The following is a 27,895-nucleotide window of genomic DNA, read 5'->3' as shown; positions in this document are numbered from 1 at the left end:
GGCCAACATGGTGAAACCCCATCTCTACTGAAAATACAAAAATTAGACAGGTGTGGTGGTGCATACCTGTAGTCCTAGCTACTCAGGAGGCTGAGGCAGAAGAATCACTTGAACCCAGGAGGTGGAACTTGCAGTGAGCCAAAATTGTGCCACTGCACTCCAGCCTGGTGACAGAGTGAGACCCCACCGCAAAAAAGAAAGAAAGAAAGAAAGAAAGAAAGAAAGAAAGAAAGAAAGAAAGAAAGAAAGAAAGAAAGAAAGAAAGAAAAAGGCAGAGTAGATTTAAAACGCTTTTGTAGTCCATAAGCGTGATGCTTGGGTGTTCATGTGCATGTGTGAGGTGTGCCTCCCTCGATCCTTGTTACAATGTGGGCACATTACCCATCTGACATGGAAAAAAAAGACAGAGAGGGTCCGTGGATACCCAACATCAGCCAGGACACAGTCCAAAAGCAAACTCATATAATGAAGCATTTTTCCTCATTCATTAGAAAATCGATAACTATAAAATAATTTGTTTCCTTTACAGATATTCTAATCACAAAGAGATATGAAAATATAGAAAATTTTGCTTGTTTCATCCTACTTGGCTTTAGAATGTCAATTATTCCTCCTTTCAATGTCATCCATTTCCAAATATACAGCTTCTTAGAAAAAGAAAAGGAAAGTTATTCTCCACTTGTAAACATGAGATTTGTCAACCCTTCCATCGTTTATTATTGTACAATAATCAATATTCTGAAGAAAGGACTTTCAGGACTGATAAATCTGGTCATGTCATTTTTCTAGCAGCATTTTGCTTCCTTACACATTTTCTTATTTCTTACCAAGCTTGGTTTATGGGAAGTTTGGGTTAATCGAGCTCTTAAGGGTAATTAGTATCCAATTAGTGTCTACTTAGGCCAAGGTTTCATGTCTGTATGAGTTTTTTAACCTCTGGGAAGAGTTAAGTAGGTCAGGACTCTGTTTACAAAGCAATGCTGACTATCCTGGGCAGTCTATGAGTAATATTCCTGGTTGCTGGATGACTAGACAAAGCAAAGCAACTCAATATGTTTTGTTGACCCTTGTAGCTAATGAAAAGGTCAAGACTGACTGTCCAGCAATCTAGATCCCTGCTTTCTGTGCTTGTTCAGTGGGAGTTTCCATAGCCTGCCAGTGTCACCAAGAAGCTTTATCCAGACACAAAAGGAAGTTTTCAACCCTGCTCTTTGGGTGAAAAGGTCATGACATTGTCCTTTTCACCATCAGCCCTGCTTTGACTAACCCAGAGTGAAAGCCTCTCTACTAACATGCATCCATACCATACCTGATTTATTTCTCCCAATTTTGCATTACAAAAAATTTTCAAAATATAGAAAAGGTAAAATAAAAGAATAATATTATAAAAATTTTAATACTCACTACTTAGTGTCAACAACTATTGACATTGTGCTGAGCCATTTGAAAATGAGTTGCACTTTATCTAGTATTTCTGCATGGATCTCTTGAAAATAAACACATTCCAGTATAAGCAAAGTAACATTACGATAGAGTACTTACCTATTTCATTTAGGCTGTTGAAGTTATTGGAATAACGTAGCTCAGACTATTTCCTATGATCCTTTTAAAGTCCATAAGATCTGTAGTGATGCTTCTCTTGTGGTAATTTGTGTCTTCTCTTTTTTCTGGATACATCTAGTGAGAGTTAAATCAATTTTATTGATTTTTTAATAAAACTATCCAGCTGCACGATTCATTCATGTTGCTATCATCATCATCATCACCAATCATCATTATATTTAGTTTTTTATTTCATTTATTTTTACTTTTATATTTATTGTGTTTTCTTTCTATTTGGGGGTTTAATTTTATTTTTTTACTTGTATTTCCCGCATCTTAATGTAAAAATTTAAATTTCCTTTAGCTGCATCCCACACATTTTGATATGTTTTAATTTTTAATTAGTTCAAACAATAAACTTTCATACTTCAAACAGTGAGAATATCATGAATAAACTTGCATGAAATGAGCAATTCTTTTGGTGAAATTCAGTTTAATCCCTAACAGCCTTTTGGGATATAACTAGTACACCATGAAATTCATCTTTTTAAAGTGTACAAGTCAGTGATTTTGAGTATATTCACAAAGTTGTACAATTACAACCATTGTCTAATTTTATAACATTTTCATCACCCCAAAAAGAAACACCACACCTATTCATAACCACTTCCCATTGCTCCCTCTTCCACTATCCCCTGTCAAGCACTAATCTGATTTCTATCTCTATAGATTTATCTATTCTGGACACTTAATGTAAATTGAATCATGTAATATGTGGTCTTTTGTGACTGGCTCTTTTCATTTAGCATCATGTTTTCAAGAGTCACCCAAGCTCAGCATGCAACAGTACTTCATTTCTTTTTATTGCTAAATAATATTTCAGTGACTAAATATACCACATTTTCATTTGTTTATCAGTTGATGGATATTTGGGCTGTTTCCATTTATTTGCGATTATGAATAATGCTACTATGAACATAAATGTGTGAATTTTTGTGTGGACGCATGTTTTTAGTATTCTTGGAGGAGAATTGCTAAATTGTATGGTAGCTCTCTATTTAACTTTTGGAGAACTGCCAAACTGTTTTCCAAATTGACTGCACTCTTTTACTCCCACCATCAATGAATGAGAGTTCCAATTTCACCATATCCTTGACAACATTTATTATTGTCTGCCTTTTCTTTTTGAGCTATTCTGGTGGGTGTAAAGTTACATCTTGTGGTTTCCATTTCCTGAAAGACTAATGATGTTAAACATCTTTCATGTGCTTATTAATCATTAGTATCTCTTCTTTGCAGTAATGTCTGTTCAAATGTTTTATCTGTTTTTAGTTGGGTTGTCTTTTTATTGCTGATTTGCAAGTAGTATCATTTATATACTCTGGATACAAGTCCCTTATCTGGTATGTAATTTTTTAAACAAGGGGGTCCATTTAGTTTTTGTTAAGTTCAATTTGCAAATTTTTTTGCTTGTTTTGTCCCTTGTGTTTTAGGTGTTATATCTTAAAAAGCTATTGCCTAACTCAAAATCACAAATATTTGCTCCTATGTTTTCTTCTAAAGGTTTTATAGTTTTAATTTTTATATCTAGGTCTTGGGTATACTTTGAGGGGTGTTTTTGGTATCTAAGATAAAGAAGGGGTCCCCCATCATTCTTTTGCACATAGACATCCAGTTATTCTAGCACCAGTTGTTGAAGTCATGCATCATTTTTTTAAGAAAAAAATTTCAAATATGTAAATCAGTGACTTCCAGATTTTATAAAATTATCGGGCATTACCTCTATAATTCTGCTTATAGGTAACACATTCCAAATATTCTTAAACAGGTCAAGAAATTTACCCAAAACTATCCCTGCATCAATTCTGTCCTCAGCTCATGTACCCAGAATCTGTGCCGGCTCAGAAACCATGTGATTCATCCTCTACAGTGTAGGTGGTTAGAATCCACTTTTCCTTTTTCCCCACACATTTATATTTTAACTCACAATCTAGTGGATGTGGTGAGTTGCAGTATTGAAGGTTTGGGGAGAGATTGCTGGTGACACATTTTGTTTAAGAAAATAAGGCTTTGTGGAGGGAGAAGCAGGAAGGAGGAGACCTAGAGTTGGTATGAGAAGGGATTATGATTTTAAAAAATGTTTCTTTAGTATAGAGTCCCAGAAAATCAGTGATGTGATGAGAGACCCACTCTTTCACAGGTGAGCCACCATGGATGAAGGCCTTCTAGACCTTGGATTACAGGTGTGGGTATTCCATCCAACACTAAGCTTGTTTAGTGTAGCAGATTTTTCAGTGGCTCACTCCACTGCTATTCCCACTTCCTTCTGTGGAACCTTCTAGTATAACGGATACTAGGATACTAAAAACCCTACTTAGCAGAGCCAGGATTTTGCATGTAGCTTAGGTTTTGCCAAGCAGATGTCCACATGAGACCAGGAGGGTGTGAGCAATGGGAGCCAGTAACCATGGTTCTTGATGGATACGTTGCTTTTCCTGGTGCAGATTTGCCAGTTTCTGAAGTCTGATTCCCAGAAACTTAGGTATTGAGCAGTAGGTGGTGGCCACAGAAATAGTTCCATAGGTGGTTGGGCATTTCCTTTGACTGCTGTATTTTTGATTATGTGATAACTAAACCTTATACCCTGGGTCTCACTGAGATTCTGTAAGGTTCATTTTTCCATCTGATACATCACTTTCTTCTCAGACCAAATACAGTGCATTCTGCTTTCTTCCACTGTGAGCCTTGAACAATATAACCAGTGACCTAATCAACTATGAAAGGGCAATTAACACATTTTTCCATAGGCCTTTGTCAAGTCTAGATAAATGTTGCTTTTGTAAAGAATGAATCTAAAAGAAAAAAAGCAATACCATCCTGATTTGAGTAAAATATTCAAAGAGTTGAAAGAATCAGTATCCCTGAAGACTCAGAGAAGCACAGAGACTTCTCAAATGATTTATATAGAAACCAGAAATAAATTATTTTGGAAACAATTTTCCATTCTCAACAGAATACAAGAAGGCAATGTCTCCATGCAATAAGATCAGTGAATCAAGCTGCGATCAAAGAGAAGCAGTTCTAAGATTTAAAAACATAAAGATGAGCTAAGACCATAAGGAGATAAAAAGGTTCTGTAATTTTATGTTATGGCATAAACTTGGCAAGGTCATGGCACCCAGATACTTGGTCAAACACTAGTCTGGATGCTGCTGTGAAGATAGTTTTGGATAAGATTAACATTGAAATCAGCGGATGTTAAATAAAGCAGTTTATCTTCTATAATGTGAGTGGGCATCCCCTTATCAATTGAAGGCCTTACGAGAAAAAGATGGAGCTTCCCCACCCAAGGAAGAAGGAATTCTGCCTGCCATCTGCTTCTGAACCAGAGCTGCAACATTAACCAACATGAATTCTTCCTGGGTCTTCAGCCTGACCGCCTACTATGCAGATTTTAGACTTGCCGGGTTCCACCATAACATGCGCCAATCTCTTTAAATAAGTCTCTCTCAGTCTCTCTCCCTCCCTCCCTCCCTCCCTCCCTCCCTCCCTCTCTCTCTCTCTCTCTCTCTCTCTCTCTCTCTCTCTCTCTCGCCCTGTCCCCTACACCCACACCCACACATCCTATTGGCTCTGCTTTTCCACAGAACCATCACTAATTAAAACAGCATATAGTTTAGTCTTACATTTTTGTATAGTCTAATCATTTCTACCTTTTAGTTTAAATGTTTACTCCATCTACATTTATGCAATAAATTACATGGGGTTAGATTTATGTCTGTCGAGTTCTTATTTGTTTTCTACTTGTCTTATCTGTTTATCATTCTTCTTTCTCCAATCTGCTCTTAAGGAAAATAATTGAATTTTTCATCTTAGACATTTTGGTATTTAGTCCTGTAATTGCTTTTTTATGTATATGTTTTTATTTTCTCCTGCCAGGATTCCCAGCTGGCCCTCGTTATGACCCCCGGTTCCTTTACGTCTTTGCACGTATTTGTCATAAGTGCCGTGCAGTCCTTCTCTCCTAACTCCAAAATTCTGGTCTCCCTGGAGGTGGTTTCTAACGACTGCTTTTCTTTTTATGGGTCCCATTTTTCTATTTCTTCCTGTGTCTACTGATACTTTCTTTTATCATGAACACCATAAATGTTTTGTTTTAGAAACTCAGTCAGTGTTGAGTTCTGCCTTAGAGGGTGGTGAAGTTGGCTGCCTCTATGTGGGGGACTGCAGTCAATATCTCCTCTCAGTTCCCTCTCTCCTCCATCTGCTGCCTCCTTCCAGGACCCTTGATATTTTCCACATGCATGCACAGTTTATGCATGTGTAGTCAGCCGGGAACTGGGGCAAGGTCTGTGCACGGATTCTGAGGGGTCCACCCTCCTCGACATCCTTCTTTTTGGCATTCCTACCCACTCACACTCCAGAAGCTTTTCCAGTTATGAACTCCATTCTCTGACTTCTCAAAGGACGACTGCATCTTTCTGCCGGAGCTCAGCCACTTCATCTTGTGCAGACAGGGATGCGTTTTCAGGTGAAAAGGCCTGCAAATCCATTTACATACAGTGCCGTTTTCTTTGTTGGAGGCTGACTGCATTCCACATTCAGCCTGCATTTCTTTCTTCTTCAGTGCCTTGAGATAATTTTTTAAACTTGGCTATAGTTTACAATTGTCACCCGTGAGAGGATTAGTATAACACAAGCTTCTTTGTCATTTCCAGAAGTAGGATGCTGCAGGTTTGTTTTGTTTTTTTTGAGAAGGAATTTCGCTCTTGTTACCCAGGCTGGAGTGCAATGGCGCGATCTCGGCACCACAACCTCTGCCTCCTGGGTTCAGGCAATTCTCCTGCCTCAGCCTCCTGAGTAGCTGGGTTTACAGGCACGCGCCACCATGCCCAGCTAATTTTTTGTATTTTTAGTTGAGATGGGGTTTCACCATGTTGACCAGGTTGGTCTCCATCTCTTGACCTCATGATACACCCGCCTTAGCCTCCCAAAGTGCTGGGATTACAGGCGTGAGCCACCGCGCCCCGCTTGCAGGTTTTAATTACACCCAGTTTGAACTGCTGCTTAAAATTAGCCCTAAGTTCCCACATTTGAATGTACTACACACCATCATGCAGTTTCCAGCATCTGTGGTTAGGGTGGGGTGCCTGATGCTCAGGAATTCTAAAAGTTCATTTCACTCCTATGCCCTTCACTATGAAAGGGAAGAGGAAAAAACGATTTATTGCTAGACTCTATGTGTGTACTATTACCCTTTCTCATCAACTTTTTTTTTTTTAAGGAAGTATAAATAAAAAACTTGACCATGTTGTGTCTTTTAGTGATTGTGGGAATTTTCAGCCCCATTCACAAATCATGAAGGAACAGGAGGCAAACTATTGTGTTCAACCTGACTGTAGAGAATGTAGTATAGTGGTTAGGAGAGTGAGCTCCGAAGCTAGATGCCTGAATTTCCGCGCTGCTTCCACAACTACCTTGCCAACTGAGACTTACTTCACTCTCCTGGGCCCATTTCCTCATCTGTGAAATGACTTCACTCAACAATCTGGACATAATGGCAATCCCTATTTCTGTAGGTTTTTGGGTGGATTAAATGAGTTAGAGCAGTGTCTGGTGCGTATGAGGCACTCAGTAAATATTAGTTGCTGCTGTTTTCATTACCACTGTCACCAAATGCTACCTAACTGAAGCAATGTGATTTCCCTCTTCCCCGAGTCCCAGGTTACTTCATTCTGAATTCTGGAGGCTAGTGTCCACTGCTGAGGTCTCCTTGCTCTTTTCTGTGTCCAGAAGAGAGACGCCTGGACCCCTCTGATATTATACATAGTGGACAGAATAAAACTTAGGAATCAGACAGGTCAGCATTGGAATACTGTCTTGAATTCTTACCAGCTATGTGAAAAATGGCCTTGCTTCTCCTGAACCTTGATTCCTTCGCTGTGAAATGAGTAGTAAGTACATCCACTTGGGGGTTTGGGGGAGGATTAAATACGATCAAATATGATGAGTCCTGGATACACTGATGTGCTTAGTCAAGGGAGTATACTTCAGGCATGACGCAGGGTTGGAGACGTTTACCTGTGCCAGATGGCAGGCCATCATTCATTTCTCAAGCTCAGGGGGACTCCTTCTCAAAGCATGCTCCTTGGAAGCCTTTAAAATTGGCAGGATCCCAGTTTTGGCTAATTAGGACCAAAAGCTGCATTAGTCATATTACCTGCCTCCTAAGGACATTGGCAAATAACCTCAGGACATGTAGTTTTAACCCATTCTCTCTTCTCCCTGCAAGGGCTGATTGTTTATTCTGTGCAAGTTCTCTTGTACCCCTCAATTTGGGCCGTCATCTGGCCCTGCCACCTGCTGCTCTCCTCTTGGTCTCTCCTCCCCCTGCTTGCCATAGTTTAGTCCAGGTGCAAACCATCATCCCCTTGGACTATTGCAGTGGCCTCGTCAGGTGACCCTCTTAATTTCTGACCTTCTGTTACATGGCCTGCAGGGTAGCCTTCCAAAAGCACTGCAGTATAATCCTGAAAGCGTCTGTCATTCAAAACGATTCTCCATTTCTAACACTGGGATTATAAATGAAGGTATCAATCTGAAAGAGAAACTTGATTGAGTCTATCAGAGACTCGTTTTTCCTTCAGTCCCAAATCCGAGCTTCCTGCTGTGGCCCTCAGTGCCTCAGTCTCTGCTGATACTGCAGCTTGGTCTCTTGCCACCCCCAACATGGAATTCCAGGTTCTTCCCACATTAAGCTAGATGAGGGCTCTGGATTCACCCAGGTATTTTCTGCCTCTCAGCCTTCCCTTGTCAACTTTCCCGGACCTACATTGTCCATGCTTCTTGCCTTCGGCCACAGAACATTTAGACACCCAGCTGTTTCAGTTCAGGCCCTCTTGGTTTCAGAAGCCTTTCCTGAGGCCTCACAGACTTAAGTGTCCCTCCCATGTTCATGCACAAACACCAGGACCCTTCCATGCAGGTCCTCACTAGAGTCCGTTTCAGTTGTCCTTTGAATTGTCTAACTCTCTTATTTGACCACACGCTTCTTGTGTGTCACTGTTCCTTATAACCTTAGACTTAGTGCACCACTGTTGGGGAGTGAGATTGTTTTTGTGTCTGTGTGGGTAGGTGTGTGGGCATTCTACATGTGGAATGGGGACATAGGCAGGCATGTTTGAAGAACCACTGGGATGGCCCCAAGACAATGGCAGCAGAGAGCAAAGAGTCTGTCAGGAGAAAGCACAAACTGTGGGAGACACTCCAGCTGTGAGAGTCTTGTTTTATGCTCCTTTGCTGAACTGATAGTCTTCTTTCTCTTCTCCCTCTCAACTTCTCTTCTTCCTTCCTTCCCTTTCCTTCCTTCCTTCCTCCCTCCCTCCCTTCCTTCCTCCCTCCCTCCCTTCCTTCCTCCCTCCCTTCTTTCCTCCTTCCCTCCCTCCTTTCCTTCCTTCCTCTTTTCCTCCTTCCTTCCCTCTCTCTCTCCCTTGTCCCTCCTTCCTTCCTTCCCTCCCTCTCTCCCTTCCTCCTTCCTTCCTTCCTCCTTCCTACAAATATCAATCAAGTGACTACTATGTGTCAAGCATGCTTTCGGGCACAGGGTGCCAGAGTAGTAAACAAGACAGCAAGGTCCTGCTCTCACTGCATTTGTTCTCTTACCGAGGGGGCCGCATATGTATTTAATTAAATGGATATGATCAAAGCAGACATGAACAAGTGCTATGAATCAAGGGATGTATCACTCATTAGGAAGATACTTTAGCTAATTAGTCAGGGATACACTTTCTAAAACAGTGGGTGACCTTTGAATGACAAGAAGAAATCAGTGTGGATGGTCAGGAGAAAAAGCATTTCAGGCAGGTGGAGCCATATTTAACCCTCTTAGTAACTTGGTGAGATAGGATTATTCTTCCTGTTGTAAAAATAAATGGACACTCAAATGTGTTAAAATAGCCAAAGTTACAATGATGAAGTAAGTATGCTGTAGCATGGGTGCCAGTCACAGGTATGTCTCATTCCAAAGTGGTATCTTTGCATAATACTGCCCATTTAATTAATAGGAATTACTTATCAATTAAATACTGCCCATTTAATTGATAAGAATATCACACACAAACATGTGTGCACACACACACAGGTGTACACATACACATACAGGTATACACACACAGGTATACACATACACACACAGGTATACACATACACACACACATACACACACACAGATATGCACACACCCACACACAGGTATTCACATACACACAGGTACACATACACACACACAGGTATACACATACACACGTACACACACACAGGTATACACATACACACACACAGGTACACACACACAGGTATACACATACACACACAGATATACACATACACACACAGGTATACACATACACACAGGTATACACACACAGGTATACACATACACACACAGGTACACACACACACGCACATACAGGTATACACATACATACCCCCATTGTATGTGGTGTGCATAGAAAAGGGAGAGACATAGGGACATGTATGGTTGTGATTGTGTGTGTATTTATTTGTAACTACAGCAGTTACCAATTTGTTTGCAGATGCTCAGGTCTGTGAAACCATTATTTGTAAATTAAAAAAATACATCTTTGCAGAAAATTATATCCAAATGCTTGACTGCCTCTTAGAGAAAATATCATGTACAGAGAGAGCTAAAAATGTCAATATGGCTAGAGCTATTAATATAAGATACTAAGATGTGTGCAGGAACAGCACATTATCAATAAAATAATTTGTTTACAAATGTCTAGTTTGATTTTCTTTGTAAGTAATAGGCCTTTTCTATTAGAAGCAAAAAGTAGGGTAGTGCTAAATCACTTGCTTAAACATTATTTGTTTCCTGAGAGGAAAATGCTCAAATCGTTAGTAAGAGAAGGAGTTGACTTTCCTTTGAGTAAAACAAAGCAAAATCCCTTTTGTAAGCTCCTCAGATGTTCAGGAAAGTATGGGAGGGTGGTTGTAAAGCACAGGGCATAAAATTAGGTAACCTCTGGCTGGCCATTCCAGGATAAATCATCACAAAAGTATTGACAAACATAATGTGTGATGCACCATTTATTGTTGTTACATTTGTGAATTTTTCCATTAGAGGATACTGGCTGCCTGCCCCAGTCAGGCCTTCTACATGGAACTCTGCCTATTGTTCTGTTTTGTCGGGCAAAATCTTTCCCATACTTTTATTTCCCTTTCAGCTTTCACTAAAAGTCTGCAAGAAGGGACAAAAGCCAAGGTGTGCCTGTTATCCCAGGTGAAGAATTTTTTAAAATATGAAAGCAGTCTTTTTATTTAAAAAAAAAATGCATTGGAACCAAATTAAGGTCAAGATTTAATAATCTGCATTTCATATTTTTGACACTTCTGAAGTTTGGCAGGATCTGAGTAGAACACATAGAGAAGAAATACACAAGCAAAATGTCCCTAAAGTTTGCTTTACATAGGTTTTATAAATATTCCAGTATGGTGAGGCCAAGACATCAGCAGATGACGGTCATTGACAAGACAGTTTGTTACTCACAGGTCCCAAGAGGAAGGGTTACGAACAGAAGGACCAGGGTGCATAAGGAAGCGGAGTGGGGAAGTGGGGAAAGCAGAGGCAGACATCTGTATTGTGGTTTTCATGGGAAGGAACAGGTGAGGCAGTGTAAACAGACTAGGTAGGTGTACGATCTGCCAGATTGAAGAATTTCAGTAGGCTCCAGGGCACAGGGGCTGTCTCCACCTTTCTGGTACCTGGTCCTGAGATGACCAGAACAGAGGAACACGGCCTCCTGGAGTGTAAGAGACAGAGAAGGTGGCTCAAGGTAAGTCCTCTGGATTGGTTCGTTTTCATATGAAAGGCATGCTCCAGGGCAAGTTCTGTACTATCTTTGGGAATGACGAAGTCTTAGAAAGGGCAGTTTCCATCCAGTCAACAACGCCCTAGATGCCGGAGTATTGAGAACAAAGCAAATAAGAAAATAGGATGAATACCCAATTTAGCAACAACATAAAATGAAGGTGTGTTGATTTTCTATTGCCAGATGACAAGTTGCATATAGACTTAGTGACTTAGAACAATGTAAGTTGTTGAGCCAGGGCTGGGAGCTCATCCGAGGTTTGGAGTCCTCTTCAGGCTCACTGGTTGCTGGAGGAATTCAGTTCTTTGTGATTGTAGCACTGAGGTCCCATCTTCTTGCTGGCTCCTGGGGCTGCTCTCAGCTCTCAGGCCACTCTTTGGTTCTAGCTATGCGGCTGCTTTCTTCTTCCAGGCCAGCAGGAATGTGCCTCTTTCTGACATCTGTCTCAGACTTTGAGACCATAAGAATTCACCTGATTAGGTAAGGCCAACCCAGGGCAGTCGCCCTTTACCTTAACTCAACTGTCCAGAAACCTTAATTGCATCTGCAAAAGTCCCTTTTGCCATACATTATAAAACAATCACAGAAGTGAGATCCCATCACATTCGCAGCTCTTGCCCATACTCAAGAGGAAGGGATAATTCAATGCACAAGTCATCTTAGAATTCTGCCTAGCATTGAAGAAAAGTATGCCTCCAGAAACAAAAGTGAAGAAAAGCCATCTGAAAAGGTTTTTCCTTTCCATCTGGGATGTTTTCTGTATTTGAAATGAATTTGTATTGAAAATCGGCATCAAATAACATGACCTCCCAGCAGAGGGAATAGAGATTCCCTTTCAAAGATTGACTAACTCCTACAACTCATCCTTGGGGTCACCTCAGGACCACCAATAATGCAAATAACCAAGAGGGCTGGTGAGGGTGCCCTGGATAGTGTGCTCAACGGCTTTGGTGCATATGAGCAGCAATACCTTGAGCAACAGCGGAAAGGTTCTCCCATGAAAGGAGTTGGGTACCAAGGGTACACTCAATGGAGCAGACATTAGAGAGCACATGAAAGACAAAGAGGAGGCTGAGGGTCTGAGTGGCACTGCCCTTTCCCCCTCTCTCCACGGCTCCCAGACATGCATTTTTCAAATTCCATAAATTATCCACACTCCGGTGGCCCTAATGCATCAGACCATCTGAGGCTGAGAATAGTTTAAAGATGGCAGAAAAGGAAATATGGAAGAAATGAGGAGGGTCCAGTTCATGTTTGCATTCACCATGTAGATTTAGAATGTTAATCTTTCCCAGCTTTGCTTCCATTACTCTGGGGCCTCACTGTGAACTAGTATCTGCATTCAATGTGTGGAATGTTATTTTAGGCTGTTTCTGAAATCTGTAAAGAATATTAAATGATGTAGAGAAAAGCAGTGTTTACTTATTAGACGTGTCTGAACGGCTCTTCCAAAGGGCATGGTCCCCCTCGCTCCACCCTTGAGCCAGTCTGAGAGGCCGTGTTATAGTTAATCTTCAGCAATTTGGGAAATTAGGTCAATGCAGGGTCCAATACTTGTTAACAAGAATTCTATACAGAAATATGATTATAATTAAACATTGATGAGGCTGCACTTTGACCTCCTTCCTTGTAGCAGAAAGTAAGTCATGCAGGCCTAGACACTGACCGTCTACATCCCCGTTGCTCCGACAGATAGCATTCTGAGGTTAGAATCAGAAGCCTTTTGCTTAAAAATTGCTTAAGATGCTTTTCAGACCCTGAATTCCAGTGGAACAGCTGACACCAACCAGTCTGAAGACGCTCACAGAGGAACCGAATCAGGATGAGAATACAGCGTCTTCATCTTCTTGTCCGATGACTTCACCCTGTGCTCTTCCACCAACCACTGATCTCCACATTTTGGTCCACTCAAAAACCCTTAAAATCTCTATGCCTAAAACCCCTCGGGGAGACAAATTTGAGGTTTCCTCCCATCTTACTCAGCAACCTGCAATTAAATCTCTTTCTCTGCTGCAACGGCCTGTCTCGGTGCACTGACTTGCTGGCTGCCCATCGGGCAGCGAACCTATCATGGTTACAGCCATTAATGGACTCTAGTGGTGGAGGGCCAGGGATGCTGCTAACATTCCACTGTGCATCCAGCAGCCCCCACGACAAAGTGTCAATAGTGCTGAGGTTAAAAACTGCGGACTAAACCAAACCTCAAAGCCTGCCCAGGGTGTGTGACTTTCCCTGAGGCCAATCTCATCCCTGTGATGGCAGGACAAGAGTAGGCTAAGTCCCTAGGAGCTTAGGACACCACTGTGTCTCCTCATGCCTCTTCCCTACGGAGCACAAATGTTCCCTGCTCCCCATGGATGCCGGCCCTGAAGCAAACTCAGGACACTGGGTCTAGAAACCCAGCCTCCCAGAGGGGAAGGACAAAGCCAAAGCTGGTCCCTGGGATGTCATTCATTGCTGCCTTCACCCCTGGCCTGCTGACCTCCAGGGGCTGGTGGGAAGGAAGCAGCATTCCAGGAGCATTAGCTAATTACCACCCTATCCAGGACGGCATTCCTTGTCACAGATGCAAAACCTAATAAATCACAGTATAGGTTTCTGCTCTTTACTTTCAAGGGAAAAAAGCAAAAGTCAATCAAAAGAACTAATAGTAGGGACTCTGTAAAAGGAAACAAACTATACTTCTAGGTTGGGTATGCAGAAGCAATTTCAGGCAGATAAGCTTGAATCTAATGTACCTTTTCCACAAACAACATTATTTTGTAGATTTCTGTTAGGTAAGTTCCAGGAACAAAGAAAGTAGTTTACCTCTTTGGAGAGGTGCGGGAGGAGGTTGTGGATTGTAAAACTAAACATCCTAAGTGTTTCTGGTTATTCACATCTCTGAGTAAGGGAAATGCTGCTCGGACTCCTTGCTCTGTGACCTTGGGCGTGCTGCAGTGGCTTTGGAGACTGACCAAATGGGTGGGATGCGTTATCAGCTGTGTGTCCTTCAGCACGTTTCTTAACTTTTTCACACCTCAGTTTCCTTATCTGTCAAGTGGAGATAATACTAGTGCTTATATATAGGGCTGCTGTGGGAATTAAGTGAATAAATATTTATAAGGTGGTTAGAATAGTTCTTGACCTTTAGTGAATGTTGCCTGAATGTTTGTTGATTGAGTCTGAAATCTTTTATCAGCTTTAACACCCTGTGAGTCAACAGTTCTTTTCCGTTGCCTTCGACAACATTATGTAATCAAAATTCTGACCCCAAATGCTGACCTGGGAGGAAATGCCTGATTCGGAATGAGCCAATAGCAGCCCCATTATATTTTCTTTACTTGGCTTTCTAAGCAGCATTCACGTTTGAGGGTTTGTCATCAATAAGGATGAAACACAGAGGTGTGTGATTGAGCTGACTTTTGTGAGAAGCTTGATTCACTGGACTCTGGTTGAGTGCCATCATTTTGGCTAGCTGAGGCTTTCATTTGAGTCGTCCCCTGTTCCCACTAGATGACGTGTCAGTTTCTTCCATCATGTTTCTGCTGATTCCTGCTCCTCTTAGGTATAGATCAATGCTCTTGTTCTGGTCTGGGGAAGGCTGGTGCAGAAACAGGTTCTAGAAGGAGCATGGAAACCGCCCTCATTGAGCCCCAGGGATACAGAGACCTGGGAAGGTGAGGTACAAGACTCAGCAGCCTGGAATCCTGCAACAGTCCCCTTTCCTCCCCGGCCAGTTAAACCCTGGCTTGCGCAGAAATGACAGACTGAGGGTCATCATCAGCTGTGGTCCTGCTCCTTTCCTGATGAAAAGGAAAATGACCCCATGGCAACCCTGAGGACACAGCCAGGTGCCAGCCTCTCAACCACACCAAACCAGGATCCAACCCAGCTCCCTTAGAAACAATCAGCAGCTGCCACTTCTTTCCAAGTCTTCTGGTCTCACAGCCTCCTCTGCTGATGAGAGGTGACAGGAGTTGGTCAAAGAGGGAAGATGGCATGCATCCAGTAACCACCTGTGGTCCTGGCATAGTTATTAATAATGCCTCCTTTACTCTCAAAAGTGGCCCAGTTTGGAGAAGGAAGTGTGTGGTTCATCCTGCAATTAGACACCGTCTTCTGAAATGCTGCACTTGGGAGGCAGACTCACTTACCTGGAGTGTGGATGTCATGGATGTCCATATGCACCAAAGTGGAAGTGGACAGAGCAGGGCTGCAGCCTGGGGCTTCTACCAGGTCAGTTAGCAGAATTAGAGTCTCCGCCAAGAAAGCCCTGCGTGAGCCTGGCTGTGGAAGGGCATAATGACTGGTGCTTTTCCCTGCCCAGCGAGAGCCTGTGGGTACAGCCAGAGGTGGGGTGAACAGTGGTGAAGACTAAAATATTACATGGAGTAGAGAAAAGGAAGACATGGGGAAGAAATGAGAGTTTGCAGCCAACTCACTGACCTTGGGCAAGTTATTTTTCAGTCTTTCTTTCATCTTCTGTTAAATGATGGTGATGATAGATCTTGGCAGTATTTGGAGGAAGACGAAGGATAAGGTGTACATTATGTTTTGTGGATCTGCTTCCCAGAACTTTAGTAGGTGTACTGCACAGCAGCCTGCATTCATATTATCCTATCGTTCCTATCGCAATACCATTAGTTTCATTGCATACAGGTACTGTGGTTGAACCTGAGCTCTGGACCTTTGAGTTATTGCTGCCTTTGCCCCCAGCCTGCTGACCTCCAGGGTCCTCTGTAATTTGAAATTACAGAGGATGCCTACAAGGGGAGTAGCACAAACCCGTTTATAAAAGTGCAATGTGTTAATCGTGTAATATGGAGGACACTACCATTGTAATATGTAGTGTGCATCACTGTGATATGTAGTGTGTATCGGTATAATTTGTGATGTGTTGTTAATGTAATATGGGTTGTGCTGCAGTCGTTTTCCATCTTCTAAGAGGAGGGACTTACATGGATGTCTGGGGCAGTCTCCATCCAAATAAGCCATCCAGCTATGAGCATGCAAATCCAGCATCTCCTCCCAAATGTCCACTTATATTCATTGCTTTCATGAGACAGATGACGCTTCATGGAGAGAAAGGCTTTAGGCACCTTTTATGGATTCACACAGACCTGCCTGAAGGATGGGCGATGCACCTAAATTCCACACTGCAGGGGGAATAAACGGAAGAGAAGCCTCAAGACAGAGCTCACCAGAGGGGAAAGAGGAGGTGGACAAGCTTTCCCAAGCTCGGCACCCAGGCCAAAGAACTGAAACCAAATGATTTCTTCCCCACAGCTAGATACAACGGCACATCATCCTTAACTCCAAGTTATCCATGGGTATTTTTATTAAAGTCTTACCTCTATCCATTCACCTGCTAGACTCAAGCTCCAGGAGGACAGGGACCCTGTCTTGACATGCACCTACATCATCTCCTTCATGCAGCCAGAGCCGGGTTCTCGTGGGTGCTGATGAGCACTGAGGAATGGCCCTGTGAGTTGTCCACCATGTCTCCCTGGTCAGCCGTGTGGGCTGCAGTAGAGCGACTGTGGGGTGTGAACTCAAAAGACCAGGAGCCCACTGGGTAAGCACAGCACAAAGAGAATGTCTGCAGGCCATGAGGCAAGCTGAGGATGAAGAACCTGTAGAACTTCCCAGGCAGCCAAGGAGCCTGTGCTGGCCTGAGTGGGAGCTGCCCTTGAGGGAACCGTCAGCTCTTTGAGGAACCAGCACTGTCTAGATCAGCTGCAGGTGACAACTAGGACTGGAGGTGACCAGGAATATTAGAGTTGGAGACTCCAGAAAGAATGAGCTTCCTTCAACCAGGCATCAGGATGTACATATTAATATAATGTGTAATGGTGCACGAATGTAGTATGTAATATGGAATGTGTTATTGCAATATGTAACATATAATATAGAATATGTAATATCTATGCAATATGTCTTATGCACACATGATAATAGCATGTCCAACTCGATGCCTTTGCTCCGAGGACTCATGTTATGGATGTCATGTGTTACCTAATATAGAGTGCATGATTAATGTGTATAATGTGTAATGTGTTAATCATGTAACATGGAAGGTGTTACTAATGTGATATCTAGTGTGCATCACTGTGATATGTAGTATGTGTTAGTGTGATTTGTAATGTGTTATCAATGTAACGTAATGTGTTGTCGAAGTAGCATGCAATGTGTATTAATGTAACATTTGATGTGCGTTACTAAAGTGTATTAATGTCATATGTAATGTGCTAATAACAGAATAATGTCTATTAATATATTACATAATGTATATTGCTGTAACACGGTGGAATGTGATATTAATATGATGGGTGATGTAAGCTGGATGTAATTAGAATCAGAATGACTATGAGACCTTGGCCTTGGCCAGGTGACCGGTCCTGGTCCAACTTTTTTCTCGAAGGCCAAGAGGAGACAAAATCACAGGTAGAAGGTCTCAGGGAATGACCTGGACTTTCCACCGCCAAAGGGAAAGTCCACAGGAACTAAAGTGGGACGCACCCCACCACACACATACACCACTATCTTTTCAAGGAAAAATAACTTGTAAATCACTTTGCTCTATAACTCTCACATGAAAATTACTGCTAAACGTTTTCAAAATAGTGAATACTTTAAAGTCCCTTTCAAAACAGTAGATCTTCTAGCTGTCTTCTGGGAGCAAGAGGAAGACATAGGTAACTAGCTGGCTAGATAGGTGTTATCAATAGATAGATGATTGATTGATTGATTGATTATTTATACATCTGTATACATATGTGTGTATGCGTCTGGTGTTTTCTTTTCACCAGGGGTTTTTCAATGTCAGCACTATTGATATTTGAGAGAGGATAGTTCTCTGTTGAGGGAACTGCCCTGTATGTTATAGGGTGTTTAGCAGCATCTCCAGCCTTCCCTCCACTCACTAGATGTAGAAGTGCTTCTCCACCTGTGACAACCAACAATATCTCCAGACAGTGCTAAAGTAAAGGGCCCTTGCCCCGCTGAGAACTCTTGCTCTACATTCTAAGGAGGACCACAGCAACGTGCTTAGGAGCACAAACCCTTCAGGGGGGGTGAGGGACCAGGGGTGGAACAGATTGCATTCTAACTTGGAGCTTTTGCTTTTCAGCCAGCCCCAAATTATAATGGGTGATATAATTATAATCACTCTGATGACAAGAGCAAGCAGCATGTTCCAGGCTCATGCTTGGTGTGTGTGTGTGTGTGTGTGTGTGTGTGTGTGTGCATTTAAAATAATCCAGTTCCCCAACTACCCTCTTAGTGGTACCAGCCAGCCCAAAATTATAACTCTGATAAGAGCAAGCAGCATGTTCCAGTCTTGGTGTGTGTGTGTGTGAGTGAGTGTGCGTGTGTGTGTGTGTGTGTGTGCATTTAAAAGAATCCAAGTTCCCTAACTATCCTCTTAGTGGTACCACTAAAGTGGTAAGAGGCTTGACTTTTCCTCGAATATAAATTTCCTGGGAAGAATAAGGAACTCCGCAAAGGTCAGTGTCACCATCTGGACTCCAAATGACTTGGCAAGTAAAATATACAAAGAATGTGGCTCTTTACTGCAATCGATTGCTTTTGGCATGCGGATGAAGATGAATAAGAAGGAGCCACATTTTATAATTGCTGGTAAATCTGTTGATGATCAACGCCGAAACCTTTGTGACTCCTTTCTTTCCATTTATCACGATTTGCCATATTCTGCTTTCCATGTTTTTGGAACGATGACCAGATGGAAAGCAGACTGCAGCCATCAGGCAGGTGAAAAACAGATGGCCCAGGAGGGAAAGAAACGAGAAAGCAGGCAGGCAGGGCACCCTGGCCTAAGGACCAGCCAGGCCGCATCAGGCGCCACAGCCCGGACAGACTCAAGAGACTGTCCCCACACTGCTGGAGCTGGACTTTGTCCTCAGTGTCATTATTAAGGCCAGGGCACAGGTCGCCTTTGTTTATCCAGGGGGTGGTGTGAGATGGTGTGATGGGAAGGGCAGGCTTAGAGGTCAAGTGTGCCTCTGAATTCTGGGTTTCCAGGTTGTGGCTGAGTAAAGGTGGATGAGCCTGTTCCAAAACCTCTGAACTGTAAGGACAGTAAGTTCTTCATATTCCCTACCATCTGCATTTACTTATTCTCCATGGTTTTTTGTATATTACCAAGGAAGGGAGTCTTCTGTGTCTCCTCTCCTCAGCCACCTGTGAATCCCTTAACAATAAATGCGGACGTGCATGCACAAGCATAACAAAGCTGAAGTTGAATTCCCGCATCCCAGCGTCACACTTCTCAGTATCCCAGAGCTCCTTGGACGGAGGCCCTACAGACCAGGTGCTCCTGGTCTTGATGAAATCTTCCTGATGAGATACCATTGCTCTCATCAGGAAGAACTGATTCTGATAAAACCAAGTGAGGACATTGCCTCTTGGAGGAAATAGTTCTCATTTTATTTTATTTTTAAAATCTTAGTGCTAGGGGTATACATGCAGGTTTGTTACATGGAGATATTGAGTGATGCTAAGGTTTTGGCTTCAGCTGAACATGTCGCCCAGGGAGTGAACACAGTACTCAGTAGGTAGCTTAACAATCCTTATTCTCCTCACTCCCTCCCCGTGTTTGGAGTCCCCAGTGTCTGTTCTTCCCATTATTACTTCCACATGTACCCAATGTTTAGTTCTCATTTATTATATATTTATTTATTTTGAGACGGAGTTTCGCTCTTGTTACCCAGGCTGGAGTGCAATGGCGCCATCTCAGCTCACCGCAACCTCTGCCTCCTGGGATCAGGCAATTATCCCGCCTCAGCCTCCCAAGTAGCTGGGATTACAGGCATGCGCCACCATGCCCAGCTAATTTTTTGTATTTTTAGTAGAGACAGGGTTTCACCATGTTGTCCAGGATGGTCTCGATCTCTTGACCTCGTGATCCACCTGCCTCAGCCTCCCAAAGTGCTGGGATTACAGGCGTGAGCTACCACGCCCGGCCTAGTTCTCATTTATAAATAAGAACACGTGGTATTTGGTTTTCTATTTCTGCACTAATTCTCTTTGGAGAATGGCCTCCAGCTGTACCCATATTGGTGAAAGAACATCATTTTGGTTTTTTTATGGCTGTGTAGTATTCTGTGGTGTATTGTACCACATTTTCTCTATCCAGCCCACCGTTGCTGGGCATCTAGGTTTATTCTGTGTCTTTGCTATTGTGAATAGTGCTGTAATAAACGTGCATGTGCATGCAAAGCTGAAGCCCAGTTTCTTCTTTTATGCCAGGTTTCCTCTTCTCTTTATTGAGCAGTCTCAGATGTAGAACAAAGCAGCTCAGAAATAGTGCCATTTCACCCAGCACATGAAATGTTTCTTTGTGTCGTTTCCTTCTGTCTTGGGTAGGACAGGAAATGTTCTCAGGTTGTCAACAATCAAGGGATCACAGGTTCTTCGGCTTGAAGAGCACGATAGGCACGGATCAGGCAAAAGACAAGAGAGAAAAGGAGAGGAGAAATAGAAGCAGATCAAAGACAAAAAGCAACAGGAGGAAGAATCAGAAAGTGGGGACCCAGAAGCTGCTGTGGGGTCACAGAGACAAAGGGGGTTTTCCTTATACCTTCTCTTTGGAGGGAATACCTGGGAGTCTGAAAACCTTTGTTCAAATACCAATTGTGTCACTTATTTTGTTACATGATTTTTAAAATAGTTATTCAGTCTCTCTGGACCACAGTTTTTATCACACAGCATTACTGAGAGAAGGAGTATGTCGTGAAAGTCCCAAGAAGGAGGCAGGTATCCTATACTTGTTGAATTTGCAGCTAATAGCTATTGAAGTGGCCACTGGTACCATCAGACACTGTCATGATCACCATGTTCTGAAATGGCCCCTAAAAAATGAATGAAATGGCCCCCCAGGAAAGATACAAACATAAACTTCAAAATTGAATTTCAATAATATGGCCCTTTGCACTTAAAAGTGACTGTTTTTTAAAATGCTAAGAGCGGTATTTTAAATTTTAGGGCTTGTGTTTCATTGGAAATTTGTAAACTATGTCAAACTATGACAATAAAATTGTTCTCAAAGAAGAGCTCATCACACAGTTAAGTTTTTAAAAAAAGAAGCAACAGGAAGAAGAGAAGGAAAAAGAGATGAAGAAGAAGGGGAAGGAGGAGGAGGAGAAGGAAGAGAATGACGAGGAGAGCAACAGTAATAACTACAGCAATCAGTCTTGGGTCAATTGCTTTGCCCTCAATACACTAAATCTAGAGAGAACAGCGCAGGAAGGTTATTTGACAGGTAAAGAGCCGAGTAAGAAACAGATAATCTACTTTCTCCCATCTCCTCATTGCTACTCCTCAGGAGACCACTGCCTGCATGACGGGGGAGAGAGGCAGAAGAGGATGGGTGAGCAGGGTACCATGTCTACCAGCTGAACCCATGTAGACCCAGTCCACATGCTAGCCCAGTGTTTTCCAGTGGGTGCTCCAGTAAAACATGAATCCTTTAAGGAGTTCTGTGAGAAAAGATTCTGGACAAATATATTTGGGAAATGCCACAAAGCATGTTCTCCTCTTACAGAGGTCCAGTGCTCATTAGCATGTTCCCCTCTTGCAGAAGTCCAGTGCTCGTTAGCATATCAAAGGCTCTGTAAAGTCCTGAGGCTGAAAAGGATACTGGGTTTGTGTTATCCCTGAGGAAGTAGGATTCCCTGTCATCTTTGGGGAGTCCCTGGACTGACAACAGTACAGAAAGTTAACATGGAGCATTTGTACACCACTGTAGGGTTTACAAAAAGTGTTCACCTATTATAAGTTTATTTAATCTCCCTTCCAATCCAATGAAAGAGATATGATTGCTTCACTTTCTATTTCACAAATAACGAATCTGATGTCCAAATATTTAGGTTGGCCAGGCACAGTGGCCCATGCCTATAATACCATCATTTTGGGAGGCCGAGGCAGATGGATCACTTACACCCAGGAGTTTGAGAGCAGCATGGGCAACATGGCAAAACCCCATCTCTTAAAAAAAAAAAAATTAGCTCTGCAGGGTGGTCTATGCCTGTAGTCCTGGTAACTTGGGAGGCTGAGGTGGGAGGATCGCCTGAGCCCAGGGATGTGGAGGCTGCAGTGAACCACTGCACTCCAGCTTGAGCGACAGAGTGAGACACTGTATCAAAAAAAAAGTTTAGGTAACTTGTCAAGATCACTCAGTGACCAGGCAAGCCAATGGTGAGGCCCCAGCGTCCTAACACCTTTCCCTGTTAGAAGTGTATTGAGAGGTTAATTCAGGGTGATGAAAATGCTCTTTTCCTGAGGGGTCTATTTTCTCTTTCATTCATCTGTCCAGGACACATTTGTTCTTGGATGTGTAGGAACCTGGGCTAGGCTCTTAGTCTCCAGAGACTATAGAAGATAATCTGGCTTCTCAATTAGAAATGCCTAGTAAGTGTTCGGTGACTAGACTTGGATTCTTCATCTAAAGTCTTATTTAATTGGCTTTCCCAGATTTATAATTTAGCCATGATAATGCATTGTAAATATAAACTTTTGGGTAGTACATGTAAGAGCAACTCAAGAAATACATATTTTATTATATTAAATTGCTTGTACCATGTATTTTGAGAATTAGGTGCAATCTACTTAAATGGAGTACAAATTATTTGCATGTACTGACCTCATGCCAGGACCAAGCCTAGCTGCATATGCCAGGTAAACTCACTCAGTCTTGACGACAATCCCACCAGAAAGGTTTGGTAATTCTATTTCGTAGATGGGAGAACTCAGGCTAGGAGGAGGAATACTACCGCTTGTCGAAGATGACAGTCACTAAGTAGAAGAGCAGGATCTGATCCAGGGCTGCCTGGTTTTAAATCCATAGCTCTTCACACCCCATCGTGCAGTCCTACCAGGACAAACTGCGTAATTTGAAGAGCCCAGGACACAATGAAAATACAGGACCCCTTGTTCACACAGTATGAAGAATTTCAGGATGGCCAGCCAGGCATGGTGACTCATGCCTACAATCCCAGCACTTTGGGAGGCCAAGGCAGGTGGTTTGAGATACTTGATGCCAGGAGTTCAAGAGCAGCCTGGCCAACATGGCCAAACCACGTCTTTACTAAAAATACCAAAATTAGCAGGCTGTGATGGTGCAGGCCTGTAGTGCACTCAGGAGGCTGAGCAGGGGAATCACTTGAACCCCGGGGTCTGAGGTTGCAGTGGACCAAGATTGCACCACTCTACTCCAGCCTGGACAACAGAAGAGCGAGATTCCATCTCAAAAAATACATTTCAGTGCCATCAGGGCATTAAACCATGTGCAAAGCCCTTCTGAGCACGGGTCCCTGTGCAGGGGCACAAGTGGCACACTGATGAAGCCCGCCCTGTATTCTGCCAGTCCTCACATCAAACAAGTTCCTCTCCTTGTGAGGGTAGGAAATACTTTTAGGAAGATGCACCTCACAGGCACGTTCCAGAAGACAAGTTCTTTAGTGTTCACAATTTTGTCAAATGTATGATTTCTTCTCAATAAGAAGTAACTCTGAGCACTGGGTAGACGTGATGAAAGACATTTTCTCATAGTACAGCCCTAGAAGAGGGAATCCAATGGGCCACTTCTCTAAGCTGCTGAGCGTTGGAGGGAGGGATTGCTTTTCTGTTTTTGCTAACAGGGGAGGGTCTTGTCCAGTGAATATAACCCTGTTTGCTTTATTGCCTGGAAATCAGAGAATACAGAACAAAGGGAAAATGAATTGAGTCCAAGGTTCATCTAGAAGCGGTTTCCAGAAACAGAAATGGACACAGGATGCCTGAAAACAGATTTCCAATGTAGCTCTCCATTTCCATTTCCTTATAAGCTCATTGGAATTATCTTGTTTTAATCTGGCAAAACTCACCTTGTGTTTCAGTGGAGATTTCCTGGGGAGGTCATAATGTATAAACAGTGCCAGCAGCACAAAGTGCTATGTCCTTTGTGTTCTTGTGCCTTTGTTCCTTCAATGCCACTGAAGGGCTCCACACCATCATCTTGCAACAGATCCCCCCACCCCACCACTCACAACCTGCACCCTCTTGGCTTCTTGGAACTGTTGATTCTTGACATTGAGATACCATGTGTCAACTGCAGCCTGGCAATGCCAGCCCGCAGCTCTAAGCCCTGTTGGCACACGAGCTACAGGGTCACTGATCACAGGAATCCACTCTAGTAGGTGCATTAGACACCATGTGTGTTTCCAGGGCATGAAGAATTTCTGGATGAACAGTTCTGATCATCTTAGCCTTTATCATTTGATTGGATTTTTTATAGCAATAATTCCTTTAAGTGATTCTAGAAAATACCAACTTGCTGTGAGGAAGGACATACAGAGACATCCTTACATGTATTTCCAATGTCAGTGGAGGTAGAATCTTCTAGAGCAATGGTTCTTAAATTTTAGGAAATGTAAAACCACCTCAAATTAGTTGCATATTTCTGGGATGTACATCAAGATAGTCTAATTCTCCCCAGAACTTCAAGTATAATAATAGTTAATAATAAAAAAAAAATAGTCAAATTCCAGAGCTCTGAGCTAGGACTCAACACCTGCAGTTTTTGACAAACATCTCTAGTAATTCTAAAGCAGATGATGCCTGGCATATTGGTTTAATCAATGCTCAAGAAAGCCTGCAGGCTCCTGGATGCACCCTTATTGGCAGTGTACATTTTCCCCTCTGGGGAACAGCTTTCTTACCTTGTCCGTATTCTGTGTTCTAGGCAAAGCAGTTTAATTCATCACACCTCACCCTGCATTCCAGTTCTTTCTCACCTGCTATGGGTTCTAAGAAGCCTGTGGCATCTCATGCTTCCTAGGATCTAGTTACTTTAAATAATAATAATAATAATAATAAGAGTTAATTCTGATTTTAAAAAAAATTCCTCATGATTTCCTAGATATCTCAGGGGCATTGCACTCTCTAGGTCCTCTCATGAGCCAGGTTTAAAAGGCATGACTCTAGATGGAAAAATCTGATCCAGACGTGGTTGGCTCAAAAAGTCAGAAACATTTTATAGTGAGGACACTTCATTCTTCTACGTAACTCTTCTTCCTCTTTCACACAGCTAAGGATATGTTGTATCCTCCCAGGAACTGGGGAATACAGACGAAAGAAGACTGAAAGTACAAGGGGCTGAATAGAAAACTTTTTTTGAAGTATGCCTTCATAATAGCTAGAGCTGGTGAGTCACAGGGAGGAGCTAAGAAGTTTTTTCATTTGGCATGAAAATGTGACCACCTTCCCAAGCAGAAATAGTTGGCGCCATCTGCATCAGCCATTCCCAAACTCTGCTCCAAGAAAATTAAATGAGTTACAGGATTTAGATTGCAGGGCAGTGGACTGAGTCCTCGAAACCCAGTCCTTCTTTTCCATGTACTTGGTGCCCCCTAGTGGCCAAGAGGACCTTCCCTAGTCTTGGAGGTCCCGGAAATCAGCAATGTCCTTTGAATTAGTGTTTTCGAGTTGCGTCCCCAGTTGCCTGTGAGATGACCAGAAACTGAGGACCCAGGTCGGGAATGGAAGCAGCTTCACTGACGGGGGCATACTGTGTGCCAAGCGTTTCCCATGGACTGAGTTTTTTTAGGGATAAAAGCCCTGGCAGCATTTGTTTCTTTGTGCCTGCTGATTTGATTCAAAAAGAGTTGCTTTTCTCTCTTTCCACGAAACCAAAACCACTGCACCCACAGGAGGATTTCTCTGTTTTATTCTCCCCGCTTTGCTAGTCACATACAGTGAGCTCCTGCTCAGACCCTTACAGAAGCCCCCTTTATGGTCTATGTCTACATGGAAATTGCTTTTCACAGTAAAACTAGATTTGCACCAAGTCTATCCTGTAGGTAGTGGAGGTCACTTGCTTGATTTGAATTGTTGATGGGCCATTAGAGCACACTGGGAATTTTAGATAAGATTCTTCACCCAATCCATCCTGATGTGGGGGGTGAGGACGACCAGGTCTCATTCAATATCGTAGAAACCACAGGGGCTTAAATGGCGAGAATTAAGTCCAAATGACAAATGGTTTGTGTAAAAACCATAGGGTTTGCCTAGAGTCATATCAAACATACTTCCATAAGAAAATTTAATTTTGGCTTTTGTATGCAGCAATCAAAAACGACGAGTTCGTGTCCTTTGTAGGGACATGGATGAATCTGGAGAACATCATTCTCAGCAAACTGACACAAGAACAGAAAATGAAATACCGCATATTCTTACTTACAGGTGGGTGATGAACAATGAGAACACATGGACACAGGGAGGGGAGTACTACCCACTGGGGTCTATTGGGGGGAAAAGGGGAGGGCCAGTGGGCGGGGGAGCTGGGGAGGGATAGCCTGGGAGAAATGCCAAATGTGGGTGAAGGGGAGGAAGGCAGCAAATCACACTGCCACGTGTGTACCTATGCAGCTATCTTGCATGTTCTTCACATGTACTCCAAAACCTAAAATGCAATTGAAAAAAAAGAAAATTTAATTTCAGAAGGAAAATGATGAAAACGAGACGACTTCACTCTATTTGCAAGAGGCAGGCATGCTAGAGGGTGAGGACATCTTGGTCCTTGCTGCATTAAGCTCGGCCTGGATGGTGCTAAGGAAAAATGGCTGAGACCAGGATGGTGGAGGCCACTACAAAGCTGATCTGCAGGCATCATGCCCAGTCCTCCTGAGCAACCACAGAATACAAGGCCCTGCCTCGGGCAGCTATAGAGAATCACACACATCCGTGGAGCACCTGCTGGTTTCAACAGCACTAGGTGTAGCCGTAGTGAGAACCGTCTTCAGAAAGGTGCTGGCCTCCCACGGCACAAGGCAACCGGCTTGAAGAGCCATACCTTGGCTTCACAGGAGGCCAACCATCTAATTTTAAGGAGGTAATGAGAGGTGTTTTCAACTGTGTTTTAGGGCAGGCAGATCTGCACATGAAAGATTTATCTTTCATTCAGTTATATTTGTTGAAAGCCCAGTGGCTGTCAGGACATTTAGAGAACGAGGCTCATCCTGTAACAAAACAGCATGCACAGAATGAGATCAGAAGGCGAAGGGGTCAGAGATTGAAAGCAGCCATGAAAGCTACTTCCTACTAAGAATCCAAACTACAGACGACCTGGCTGATGGACCAAACATCAGACCAAAATCCTTACAAGTATATATCACTAAACCTCTAATGGCACCGGTTTTAGAGAGAAGACAAATCATCAGGAAGAAATCAATGAAACCCACCACAACCGCTAATGAATTCATTAGAAAGAACCCAAACTCAAAACTCTTGTGTTTCTAAATCACTGGACATGGAATAAAATTGCATCATCAGAGCGTTCCTAGAACTGAGCGGGGCGGCAGTCAGACCTCACTTGGAGAAAGTACCCCGGGTGTAGAAGATCAGCATATTCTGCCTGACAGATCCTCAAGCTCAGTAAGACTTCATTAGAGCCCAGTAGCTGAGTGTGCACAGGAGCTGCCTTCATT

At 42.9% G+C, this 27,895-nt stretch overlaps 1 non-coding gene across 1 annotated transcript; it reads left to right on the top strand.

The window, feature by feature from the left end:
• Positions 1 to 287: 287 nt before the first annotated feature.
• On the top strand, positions 288 to 391 carry LOC118150011 (small nucleolar RNA U13). The gene has a single exon (XR_004737780.1). It is a non-coding gene; the product is annotated as a small nucleolar RNA U13 (small nucleolar RNA).
• The last annotated feature ends 27,504 nt before the right edge of the window (positions 392 to 27,895 follow it).

Source organism: Callithrix jacchus, chromosome 21 (assembly GCF_049354715.1).
Source record: "Callithrix jacchus isolate 240 chromosome 21, calJac240_pri, whole genome shotgun sequence".
NCBI classification, from domain to species: Eukaryota; Metazoa; Chordata; class Mammalia; order Primates; family Cebidae; genus Callithrix; species Callithrix jacchus.
The sequence above is the reverse complement of the archived record's forward strand: the minus strand, read 5'-3'. Positions and strand labels throughout refer to the sequence as shown.